At 38.2% G+C, this 13,294-nt stretch overlaps 1 long non-coding RNA gene across 2 annotated transcripts in view; it reads right to left on the reverse strand.

Moving 5' to 3' along the window:
• Nucleotides 1–96: 96 nt before the first annotated feature.
• The window catches only part of LOC125772775 (uncharacterized), a 33,552-nt gene continuing 20,354 nt past the window's right edge, over nt 97–13,294 (reverse strand). The window contains exons 9-13 of one of the 2 annotated variants that reach the window (XR_007419624.1): nt 7,524–7,862; nt 7,203–7,338; nt 3,342–3,545; nt 661–1,204; nt 97–592 (exon numbers count right to left, since the gene is read on the reverse strand). This is a non-coding gene — a long non-coding RNA (uncharacterized LOC125772775). Of the gene's footprint in view, nt 593–660; nt 1,205–3,341; nt 3,546–5,325; nt 5,443–7,202; nt 7,339–7,523; nt 7,863–13,294 lie in introns of those variants that run through there. The other variant, XR_007419627.1, reaches the window with a different exon arrangement.

A 13,294-nucleotide genomic window follows, 5' to 3' on the forward strand; every position in this document is an offset into this window, starting at 1 on the left:
TCCAGTTTCCACCAACTTTGACCGAAAAGATCAACTTTGACCGAAAACATCAACTTTAGTCGCAAACCTCGAGTTTCCACCAACTTTTAACAAAAACATCTACTTTGACCGAAAACATCAACTTTGGTTGCAAACTTCCAGTTTCCACCAAATTTGACCAAAAACATCAACTTTGACTTAAATCATCATCTTTGGTTGCAAACTTCCAGTTTCCACCAACTTTGACCGAAAACATCAACTTTGACCGAAATCATCATCTTTGGTTGCAAACTTCCAGTTTCCACCAACTTTGACCGAAAACATCAACTTTGACCGAAAACATCATCTTTGGTCGCAAACCTCGAGTTTCCACCAACTTTGACCAAAAACATCAACTTTGACCGAAATCATCATCTTTGGTTGCAAACTTCCAGTTTCCACCAACTTTGACCGAAAACATCAACTTTGGTCGCAAAATTCAAGTTTCCACCAACTTTGACCAAAAACATCTACTTTGACCGTAATCATCATCTTTGGTTGCAAACTTCCAGTTTCCACCAACTTTGACCGAAAACATCAACTTTGACCGAAAACATCAACTTTGGTCGCAAACCTCCAGTTTCCACCAACTTTGACCAAAAACATCTACTTTGACCGAAATCTTCAACTTTGGTCGCAAACTTCAAGTTTCCACCAACTTTGACCAAAAACATCTACTTTGACCGAAATCATCATCTTTGGTTGCAAACCTCGAGTTTCCACCAACTTTGACCAAAAACATCTACTTTGACCGAAATCATCAACTTTGGTCGCAAACTTCAAGTTTCCACCAACTTTGACCAAAAACATCTACTATGACCGAAATCATCATCTTTGGTTGCAAACATCAAGTTTCCACCAACTTTGACCAAAAACATCTACTTTGACCGAAATCATCATCTTTGGTTGCAAACTTCCAGTTTCCACCAACTTTGACCAAAAACATCTACTTTGACCGAAATCATCATCTTTGGTCGCAAACCTCGAGTTTCCACCAACTTTGACCAAAAACATCTATTTTGACCAAAAACATCATCTTTGGTTGCAAACTTCCAGTTTCCACCAACTTTGACCAAAAACATCTACTTTGACCGAAATCATCATCTTTGGTTGCAAACCTCGAGTTTCCACCAACTTTGACCAAAAACATCTACTTTGACCGAAATCATCAACTTTGGTCGCAAACCTCGAGTTTCCACCAACTTTGACCAAAAACATCTATTTTGACCGAAATCATCATCTTTGGTTGCAAACTTCCAGTTTTCACCAACTTTGACCAAAAACATCTACTTTGACCAAAATCATCATCTTTGGTTGCAAACCTCGAGTTTCCACCAACTTTGACCAAAAAACATCTACTTTGACCGAAATCATCTTCTATGGTTGCAAACTTCAAGTTTCCACCAACTTTCACCAAAAACATCAACTTTGACCGAAATCATCATCTTTGGTTGCAAACTTCCAGTTTCCACCAACTTTGACCAAAAACATCTACTTTGACCGAAAACATCATCTGTGGTCGCAAACTGAAAGTTTCCACCAACCTTGACCAAAAACATCAACTTTGGTTGCAAACTTTCAGTTTCCACCAACTTTCACCAAAAACATCAACTTTGACCGAAATCATCATCTTTGGTCGCAAACTTCCAGTTTGTACAAACTTTGACCGAAAACATCAACTTTGGTTGCAAACCTCGAGTTTCCACCAACTTTGACCAAAAACATCAGCTTTGACCGAAATCATCATCTTTGGTTGCAAACTTCCAGTTCCACCAACTTTGACCAAAAAACATCTACTTTGACCGAAATCATCATCTTTGGTTGCAAACTTCCAGTTTCCACCAACTTTGACCAAAAACATCTACTTTGACCAAAATCATCATCTTTGGTTGCAAACTTCCGGTTTCCACCAACTTTGACCAAAAACATCAACTTTGACCGAAGTCATCATCTTTGGTTGCAAACTTCCAGTTTTCACCATTTTTGACCAAAAACATCTACTTTGACCGAAATCATCATCTTTGATCGCAAACCTCGAGTTTCCACCAACTTTGACTAAAAACATCAACTTTGACCAAAATCATCATCTTTGGTTGCAAACTTCCAGTTTCCACCAAATTTGACCAAAAACATCAACTTTGACCGAAATCATCATCTTTGGTCGCAAACCTCGAGTTTCCACCAACTTTGACCAAAAACATCTACTTTGACCGAAATCATCATCTTTGGTTGCAAACTTCCAGTTTCCACCAACTTTGACCAAAAACATCTACTTTGACCGAAATCATCATCTTTGGTTGCAAACTTCCAGTTTCAACCAACTTTGACCAAAAACATCAACTTTGACCGAAAGCATCAACTTTAGTCGCAAATCTCGAGTTTCCACCAACTTTGACCAAAAACATCTACTTTGACCGAAATCATCATCTTTGGTTGCAAACTTCCAGTTTCCACCAACTTTGACCAAAAACATCTACTTTGACCGAAAACATCAACTTTGGTCGCAAACTTACAGTTTCCACCAACTTTGACCAAAAACATCTACTTTGACCGAAATCATCATCTTTGGTTGCAAACTTCCAGTTTCCACCAACTTTGACCAAAAACATCAACTTTGACCAAAATCATCATCTTTGGTCGCAAACTTCCAGTTTCCACCAACCTTGACCAAAAACATCAACTTTGACCGAAATCATCATCTTTGGTTGCAAACTTCCAGTTTCCACCAACTTTGACCAAAAACATCTACTTTGACCGAAAACTTACAGTTGGTCGCAAACTTACAGTTTCCACCAACTTTGACCAAAAACATCTACTTTGACCGAAATCATCATCTTTGGTTGCAAACTTCCAGTTTCCACCAACTTTGACCAAAAACATCTACTTTGACCAAAATCATCATCTTTGGTCGCAAACTTCCAGTTTCCACCAACCTTGACCAAAAACATCAACTTTGACCGAAATCATCATCTTTGGTTGCAAACTTCCAGTTTCCACCAACTTTGACCAAAAACATCTACTTTGACCGAAATCATCATCTTTGGTTGCAAACTTCCAGTTTCCACCAACTTTGACCAAAAACATCAACTTTGACCGAAAGCATCAACTTTAGTCGCAAATCTCGAGTTTCCACCAACTTTGACCAAAAACATCTACTTTGACCGAAATCATCATCTTTGGTTGCAAACTTCCAGTTTCCACCAACTTTGACCAAAAACATCTACTTTGACCGAAAACTTACAGTTGGTCGCAAACTTACAGTTTCCACCAACTTTGACCAAAAACATCTACTTTGACCGAAATCATCATCTTTGGTTGCAAACTTCCAGTTTCCACCAACTTTGACCAAAAACATCTACTTTGACCAAAATCATCATCTTTGGTCGCAAACTTCCAGTTTCCACCAACCTTGACCAAAAACATCAACTTTGACCGAAATCATCATCTTTGGTTGCAAACTTCCAGTTTCCACCAACTTTGACCAAAAACATCTACTTTGACCGAAATCATCATCTTTGGTTGCAAACCTCGAGTTTCCACCAACTTTGACCAAAAACATCAACTTTGACCGAAATCATCATCTTTGGTTGCAAACTTCCAGTTTCCACCAACTTTGACCAAAAACATCAACTTTGACCGAAAGCATCAACTTTAGTCGCAAATCTCGAGTTTCCACCAACTTTGACCAAAAACATCTACTTTGACCGAAATCATCATCTTTGGTTGCAAACTTCCAGTTTCCACCAAATTTGACCAAAAACATCTACTTTGACCGAAATCATCATCTTTGGTTCCAAACTTCCAGTTTCCACCAACTTTGACCAAAAACATCTACTTTGACCGAAATCATCATCTTTGGTCGCAAACCTCGAGTTACCACCAACTTTGACTAAAAACATCAACTTTGACCGAAATCATCATCTTTGGTTGCAAACTTCCAGTTTCCACCAACTTTGACCAAAAACATCTACTTTGACCGAAATCATCATCTTTGTTCGCAAACCTCGAGTTTCCACCAACTTTGACCAAAAAACATCTACTTTGACCGAAATCATCATCTTTGGTTGCAAACTTAAAGTTTCCACCAACTTTGACCAAAAACATCTACTTTGACCGAAATCATCAACTTTGGTCGCAAACTTCCAGTTTCCACCAACTTTGACCAAAAACATCAACTTTGACCGAAATCATCACCTTTGGTCGCAAATTTCAAGTTTGTACGAACCTTGACCGAAAACATCAACTTTGGTCGCAAACCTAGTGTTTCCACCAACTTTGACCAAAAACATCAGCTTTGACCGAAATCATCATCTTTGGTTGCAAACTTCCAGTTTCCACCAACTTCGATCAAAAACATCTACTTTGACCGAAATCATCATCTTTGGTTGCAAACTTCCAGTTTCCACCAACTTTGACCAAAAACATCTACTTTGACCGAAATCATCATCTTTGGTCGCAAACTTCAAGTTTGTACCAACTTTGACCGAAAACATCAACTTTGGTCGCAAACCTCGAGTTTCCACCAACTTTGACCAAAAACATCAGCTTTGACCGAAATCATCATCTTTGGTTGCAAACTGCCAGTTTTCACCAACTTTGACCAAAAACATCTACTTTGACCGAAATCATCATCTTTGGTCGCAAACTTCAAGTTTGTACCAACTTTGACCGAAAACATCAACTTTGGTCGCAAACCTCGAGTTTCCACCAACTTTGACCAAAAACATCTACTTTGACCGAAAACATCATCTTTGGTTGCAAACTTCCAGTTTTCACCAACTTTGACCAAAAACATCTACTGTGACCGAAATCATCATCTTTGGTCGCAAACCTCGAGTTTCCACCAACTTTGACTAAAAACATCTACTTTGACCGAAATTATCATCTTTGGTTGCAAACTTCCAGTTTCCACCAAATTTGACCAAAAACATCAACTTTGACCGAAATCATCATCTTTGGTTGCAAACTTCGAGTTTCCACCAACTTTGACCAAAAACATCTAGTTTGACCGAAATCATCATCTTTGGTTGCAAACTTCCAGTTTCCACCAACTTTCACCAAAAACATCAACTTTGACCGAAATCATCATCTTTGGTTGCAAACTTCCAGTTTCCACCAACTTTGACCAAAAACATCTACTTTGACCGAAATCATCATCTTTGGTCGCAAACCTCGAGTTTCCACCAACTTTGACTAAAAACATCTGCTTTTTTCGCAGACTTCAAGTTTGCACCAACTTTCACCTAAAACATCAGCTCTGACCGAAATCATCATCTATCGTTGCAATCTTCCAGTTGTTACTAACTTTGACCAAAAACATCAACTTTGACCGAAAACATCATCTTTGGTTGCAAACTTCCAGTTTCCACCAACTTTGACCAAAAACATCTACTTTGACCGAAATCATCATCTTTGGTTGCAAACCTCGAGTTTACACCAATTTTGACCAAAAACATGAACTTTGACCGAAAGCATCAACTTTAGTCGCAAACTTCCAGTTTCCACCAACTTTGACCACAAACATCAACTTTGACCGAAATCATCATCTTTGGTTGCAAACTTCCAGTTTCCACCAACTTTGACCAAAAACATCTACTTTGACCGAAATCATCATCTTTGGTCGCAAACCTCGAGTTTCCACCAACTTTGACCGAAAACATCAACTTTGACCGAAATCATCATCTTTGGTTGCAAATTTCCAGTTTCCACCAACTTTGACCAAAAACATCTACTTTGACCGAAATCATCATCTTTGGTCGCAAACCTCGAGTTTCCACCAACTTTGACCAAAAACATCTACTTTGACCGAAATCATCATCTTTGGTTGCAAACTTAAAGTTTCCACCAACTTTGACCAAAAACAACTACTTTGACCGAAATCATCAACTTTGGTCGCAAACTTCCAGTTTCCACCAACTTTGACCAAAAACATCAACTTTGACCGAAAACATCATCTTTGTTAACAAACTTCAAGTTTGCACCAACTTTGACCGAAAACATCAACTTTGGTCGCAAACCTCGAGTTTCCACCAACTTTGACCGAAAACATCAGCTTTGACCGAAATCATCATCTTTGGTTGCAAACTTCCAGTTTTCACCAACTTTGACCAAAAACATCTACTTTGACCAAAATCATCATCTTTGGTCGCAAACCTCGAGTTTCCACCAACTTTGACCAAAAACATCTACTTTGACCGAAATCATCATCTTTGGTCGCAAACTTCAAGTTTGTACCAACTTTGACCGAAAACATCAACTTTGGTCGCAAACCTCGAGTTTCCACCAACTTTGACCAAAAACATTAGCTTTGACCGAAATCATCAACTTTGGTTGCAAACTTCCAGTTTCCACCAACTTTGACCAAAAACATCAACTTTGACCGAAATCATCATCTTTGGTCGCAAACTTCAAGTTTCCACCAACTTTGACCGAAATCATCAACTTTGGTCGCAAACTTCCAGTTTCCACCAACTTTGACCAAAAACATCTACTTTGACCGAAATCATCATCTTTGGTCGCAAACTTCATGTTTGTACCAACCTTGACCGAAAACATCAACTTTGGTCGCAAACCTAGAGTTTCCACCAACTTTGACCAAAAACATCAGCTTTGACCGAAATCATCATCTTTGGTTGCAAACTTCCAGTTTTCACCAACTTTGACCAAAAACATCTACTTTGACCGAAATCATCATCTTTGGTCGCAAACCTCGAGTTTCCACCAACTTTGACCAAAAACATCAGCTTTGACCGAAATCATCATCTTTGGTTGCAAACTGCCAGTTTTCACCAACTTTGACCAAAAACATCTACTTTGATCGAAATCATCATCTTTGGTCGCAAACCTCGAGTTTCCACCAACCTTGACCAAAAACATCTACTTTGACCGAAAACATCATCTTTGGTTGCAAACTTCCAGTTTTCACCAACTTTGACCAAAAACATCTACTGTGACCGAAATCATCATCTTTGGTCGCAATCCTCGAGTTTCCACCAACTTTGACTAAAAACATCAATTTTGACCGAAATCATCATCTTTGGTTGCAAACTTCCAGTTTCCACCAAATTTGACCGAAAACATCAACTTTGACCGAAATCATCATCTTTGGTCGCAAACTTCGAGTTTCCACCAACTTTGACCAAAAACATCTACTTTGTCCGAAATCATCATCTTTGGTTGCAAACTTAAAGTTTCCACCAACTTTCACCAAAAACATCAACTTTGACCGAAATCATCATCTTTGGTTGCAAACTTCCAGTTTCCACCAACTTTGACCAAAAACATCTACTTTGACCGAAATCATCATCTTTGGTCGCAAACCTCGAGTTTCCACCAACTTTGACTAAAAACATCTACTTTTTTCGCAAACTTCAAGTTTCCACCAACTTTGACCTAAAACATCAGCTCTGACCGAAATGATCATCTTTCGTTGCAAACTTCCAGTTGTTACCAACTTTGACCAAAAACATCAACTTTGACCGAAAACATCATCTTTGGTTGCAAACTTACAGTTTCCACCAACTTTGACCAAAAACATCTACTTTGACCGAAATCATCATCTTTGGTTGCAAACTTCCAGTTTCCACCAACTTTGACCAAAAACATCTACTTTGACCGAAATCATCATCTTTGGTTGCAAACTTCCAGTTTCCACCAACTTTGACCAAAAACATCTACTTTGACCGAAATCATCATCTTTGGTTGCAAACTTCAAGTTTCCACTAACTTTGACCAAAAACATCTTCTTTGACCGAAATCATCATCTTATTTGCAAACTTCCAGTTTCCACCAACTTTGACCAAAAACATCTACTTTGACCGAAAACATCAACTTTGGTCGCAAACCTCGAGTTTCCACCAGCTTTGACCAAAAACATCAACTTTGACCGAAAGCATCAACTTTAGTCGCAAATCTCGAGTTTCCACCAACTTTGACCAAAAACATCAACTTTGACCGAAAGCATCAACTTTAGTCGCAAATCTCGAGTTTCCACCAACTTTGACCAAAAACATCTACTTTGACCGAAATCATCATCTTTGGTTGCAAACTTCAAGTTTCCACCAACTTTGACCAAAAACATCTACTTTGACCAAAATCATCATCTTTGGTCGCAAACTTTCAGTTTCCACCAACTTTGACCAAAAACATCTACTTTGACCGAAATCACCATCTTTGGTTGCAAACTTAAAGTTTCCACCAACTTTCACCAAAAACATCAACTTTGACCGAAATCATCATCTTTGGTTGCAAACTTCCAGTTTCCACCAACTTTGACCAAAAACATCTACTTTGACCGAAAACATCATCAGTGGTCGCAAACTTAAAGTTTCCACCAACTTTGACCAAAAACATCAACTTTTTTTGCAAACTTCAAGTTTCCACCAACTTTCTCCAAAAACATCAACTTTGACCGAAATCATCATCTTTGGTCGCAAACTTCCAGTTTGTACCAACTTTGACCGAAAACATCAACTTTGGTCGCAAACCTCGAGTTTCCACCAACTTTGACCAAAAACATCAGCTGTGACCGAAATCATCATCTTTGGTTGCAAACTTCCAGTTTCCACCAACTTTGACCAAAAACATCTACTTTGACCAAAATCATCATCTTTGGTTGCAAACTTCCAGTTTCCACCAACTTTGACCAAAAACATCAACTTTGTCCGAAATCATCATCTTTGGTTGCAAACTTCCAGTTTTCACCAACTTTGACCAAAAACATCTACTTTGACCGAAATCATCATCTTTGATCGCAAACCTCGATTTTCCACCAACTTTGACTAAAAACATCAACTTTGACCGAAATCATCATCTTTGGTTGCAAACTTACAGTAGTAGTAGTAGTAGTAGTAGGATTTATTTGGACAGTGAGGTGTTATAATTTTACATTGGTTATTCGCAATTGTGTATAATGGGTTCACATTTTATGTTTTCATCATTAGTTGTGATTTTTTAGCATATTGCTGAGTTTTGAAAATTGAAGAATTGAATTTTGTGATTTTATGGGAAAAAGAACAAAAAAAACCCATGACAATATAGAAAGACTTAACCACTAAGAAAACTTAACACTATGTCTAACAGTAATAAGAGAAACTAAAAAACTAACTAACCTAGTTTGAAACTAACCTAAATTACGCGGCTAGTTGGTTTAATATGTATACGTCACTAGCCTGACAACGCTCAAGATAGTTATGGTTAATTTTATCGATAAATTCATGTAAGGGAATAGTGTTCGTTATTTTGTGCAGTTTTTTGGTACTGAACCACGGAGGTACATTAATAATCATTTTAAGGATTTTGTTCTGCATTATTTGCAGTTTTTTGTGGTGAGAATTTGCTATACTCTTCCAAGCTGGGACTGCGTACGTAAGTACCGGGCGAAAAAGAGACTTGTACAGTAGAATTTTGTTTTCCAAGTTTAATTTAGATTTGCGATTTAGGCAAGGGTAGGTGATTTTGATTATTTTGTTTGTTCGCAATAAGATATTGTCTTCATGGGTTTTGAAAGTAATCCGTTTATCAAAATAAATTCCTAGGTATTTTATACATGTTTTCCATAGAATATTCTCGTGTCTCATAACTAGTTCGGTCTGTGGTAGTTTCCGCATACATGTTTTCCTAGTGAAATAGATTGCTTCCGATTTAGTACTGTTCGATTTAAGTTTCCATTTAGAGCAATATTTTTCATATGCTGCAAGAGCGTTATTTAAGCGATTAATAATTACTTTTGGGTTTTTAGCAGTAGCTGCAATTGCAAAAGTCGTCTGCGTAAAGAAAATTGGTACAATTTCGTGAATTTTGAATGACAGCTATGTAGATATTAAACAGCAAAGGTGATAACACACTTCCTTGAGGTACACCAGCTACAGGTGCATAAGGCGGTGATTTAGAATTTGTTATATGAACGATATTTTTACGGTTCTCTAGAAAGGATTTAATTGTATTAATGAGGTAAGTAGGAAATTTAAACTTGATAAGCTTGTAAAGAAGTCCCTGATGACATATCGCGTCAAATGCCTTTTCGTTGTCTAATAGCACTTATCCCGTAGCTCTGTTACATAACCTATTTTCGATAATGGTGTTTTTTAATCGATGTATCTGATGGTTTGTTCTGCGGGAAGGTTGAAACCCGAACTGTGACATGGGAATGATATTGTTATTTTCGACATGCCATCTCATTCTGGTGGCTATAAGTTTTTCTAAAAGCTTACCTAATAGCTTTCGGGATTAGTACGATCTTTGCCAGCCTTGGCGATGGCATCTATTTTGGCAATTTTCCATTGGTCGGGGAAATAGCCTAGTTTGAGGCAAGCGTTTAATATAAGAGCTAGATAGACTATGGCCTTCCTAGGGAGTCTCTTGATCGTTTTGTTGTTGATTTTATCGCACCCAGTTGATTTTTTATTTTTTTAAATTTCTAATTAGTTTCGTTAGTTCTTAAGGTTTTATGTATTCAGATGTTGGAGGTTCATTTCCTAGGTTGGATGCAAAAAAGGATTTGTTATTATTTTTTACCTTTCGTTCAATTGTGCTTATTTTATTGTGGGTCAGATTGTGCGCATTTGCAAAGTGATCTTTAAGGGCGCTGCATTTTTCACGAGGTGTGAGTAGAACTGAATTTTGTTTTTTCAAGTTTGGAATATTTGGTTGTTGATTTTTGATTGTTCTTACGAGTTTCCATAGGCGATTATTGTTATTGTGTTGTGGATTAATGCTTTCGAGTGTGTCACTCCATGCTCTGTTCCGTTCTTGTGAAATCTGGTATTCTATTTTTCGTTTTAAAAGATAGTAAGTGTCCCGGTAATAGGTATCAAATCTGTGTCGTTGCCATTTTGTTCTTAATTTGTTCCTAAGTTTAATTAAGGATATAATGTGATCAGGACGAGAACCGGTGTGTTCAACATGGTATGGTCGTTGACCATCCCGGGGGCGGCCCGGTGGTGCATGTGATAAACGGCGCCAGTCCACACGGCCGGACCGGGTTCAAATCCCATCCGGACCGTCCCCCCGTAGCAAGGACTGACTATCCGGCTACGTGGTAAAATAAGTCTAGTAAGCCAGAAATGGCCGGCGTGACCTGCAAGGTCGTTAAGCCAAGAAGAAGAAGAATGTGATCAGGAAGTATGATATTATATCTTCCTGGGGTCACTGTGGGAATGGCTTTATCGTGTGCACTGGTGATGGCGGAGGTTAAATTTAGTAACAATTTGTCGATTTGACAGGTATTTTGAATGTCGCTGAGGTGAGTTGTGATTAGTTTAAGTGAATTATTTATGGTGGTTTTGAACTCGGTCCAATCGGCTTTACTGTAATTTGGTATTTTGAAATCAGGGACAGTATGAGTGCTAGTAATTTGAATTATGCAATAAACCGGTAAGTGGTCGGAAGTAAGTGCTGTAGTTGTTTTTGGTTGAGAAAACAATTTGGGGTAGTTGGTCAGTATCAGATCAAGAGTGGAAGGCTTTCGTGAAGCATCTGCAGGGATGTAGGTTGGTTTGTTGGGGTGGTATATCAAAAATTTACCTTTTTGAGACTCGTCAAAAAGAGTTTTTCCGGCTGAATTGGCTGAAAACTTACAGTTTCCACCAACTTTGACCAAAAACATCTGCTTTGACCGAAATCATCATCTTTGGTTGCAAACTTCCAGTTTCCACCAACTTTGACCAAAAACAGCTACTTTGACCGAAATCATCATCTTTGGTTGCAAACTTCCAGTTTCCACCAACTTTGACCAAAAACATCAACTTTGACCGAAATCATCATCTTTGGTTGCAAACTTCCAGTTTCCACCAACTTTGACCAAAAACATCTACTTTGACCGAGATCACCATCTTTGGTTGCAAACATCCAGTTTCCACCAATTTTGACCAAAAACATCATCTTTGGTTGCAAACTTCCAGTTTCCACCAACTTTGACCAAAAACATCAACTTAGACCGAAAGCATCAACTTTAGTCGCAAATCTCGAGTTTCCACCAACTTTGACCAACAACATCAACTTTGACCGAAAACATCAACTGTGGTCGCAAACTTCAAGTTTCCACCAACTTTGACCAAAAACATCTGCTTTGACCGAAATCATCATCTTTGGTTGCAAACTTCCAGTTTCCACCAACTTTGACCAAAAACAGCTACTTTGACCGAAATCATCATCTTTGGTTGCAAACTTCCAGTTTCCACCAACTTTGACCAAAAACATCAACTTTGACCGAAATCATCATCTTTGGTTGCAAACTTCCAGTTTCCACCAACTTTGACCAAAAACATCAACTTTGACCAAAAACATCATCTTTGGTTGCAAACTTCCAGTTTCCACCAACTTTGACCAAAAACATCAACTTTGACCGAAAGCATCAACTTTAGTCGCAAATCTCGAGTTTCCACCAACTTTGACCAACAACATCTACTTTGACCGAAAACATCAACTTTGGTCGCAAACTTCAAGTTTCCAAAAACTTTGACCAAAAACATCAACTTTGACCGAAAACATCAACTTTGGTCGCAAACTTCAAGTTTCCACCAACTTTGACCAAAAACATCAACTTTGACCGAAAACATCAACTTTGGTCGCAAACTTCAAGTTTCCACCAACTTTGACCAAAAACATCAACTTCGACCGAAAACATCAACTTTGGTCGCAAACTTCAAGTTTCCACCAACATTGACCAAAAACATCAACTTTGACCGAAAACATCAGCTTTGGTCGCAAACTTCCAGTTTCCACCAACATTGACCAAAAACATCAACTATGAACGAGAACATCAAATTTGGTGGCAAACTTCAAGTTTCCACCAACATTGACCAAAAACAACAACTTTGATCGAAATCATCAACTTCGGTCGAAAACTTCAAGTTTCCACCAACATTGACCAAAAACATCAACTTTGACCGAAAACATCAACTTTGGTTGTAAACTTCAAGTTTCCACCAACATTGACCAAAAACATCAACTTTGACCGAAAACTTCAACTTTTTTCGCAAACTTCAAGTTTCCACCAACATTGACCAAAAACATCAACTTTGACCGAAACCATCAACTTTGGTTGTAAACTTCAAGTTTCCACCAACATTTACCAAAAACAACAACTTTGACCGAAAACATCAACTTTGGTCGCAAACTTCAAGTTTCCACCAACATTGACCAAAAACATCAACTTTGAACGAAAACATCAGCTTTGGTCGCAAACTTCAAGTTTCCACCAACATTGACCAAAAACATCAACTTTGACCGAAAACATCAACTTTGGTCGAAAACTTCAAGTTTCCACCAACATTGA

This window comes from Anopheles funestus (genome assembly GCF_943734845.2).
Source record: "Anopheles funestus chromosome X unlocalized genomic scaffold, idAnoFuneDA-416_04 X_unloc_11, whole genome shotgun sequence".
Classification (NCBI taxonomy): domain Eukaryota; kingdom Metazoa; phylum Arthropoda; class Insecta; order Diptera; family Culicidae; genus Anopheles; species Anopheles funestus.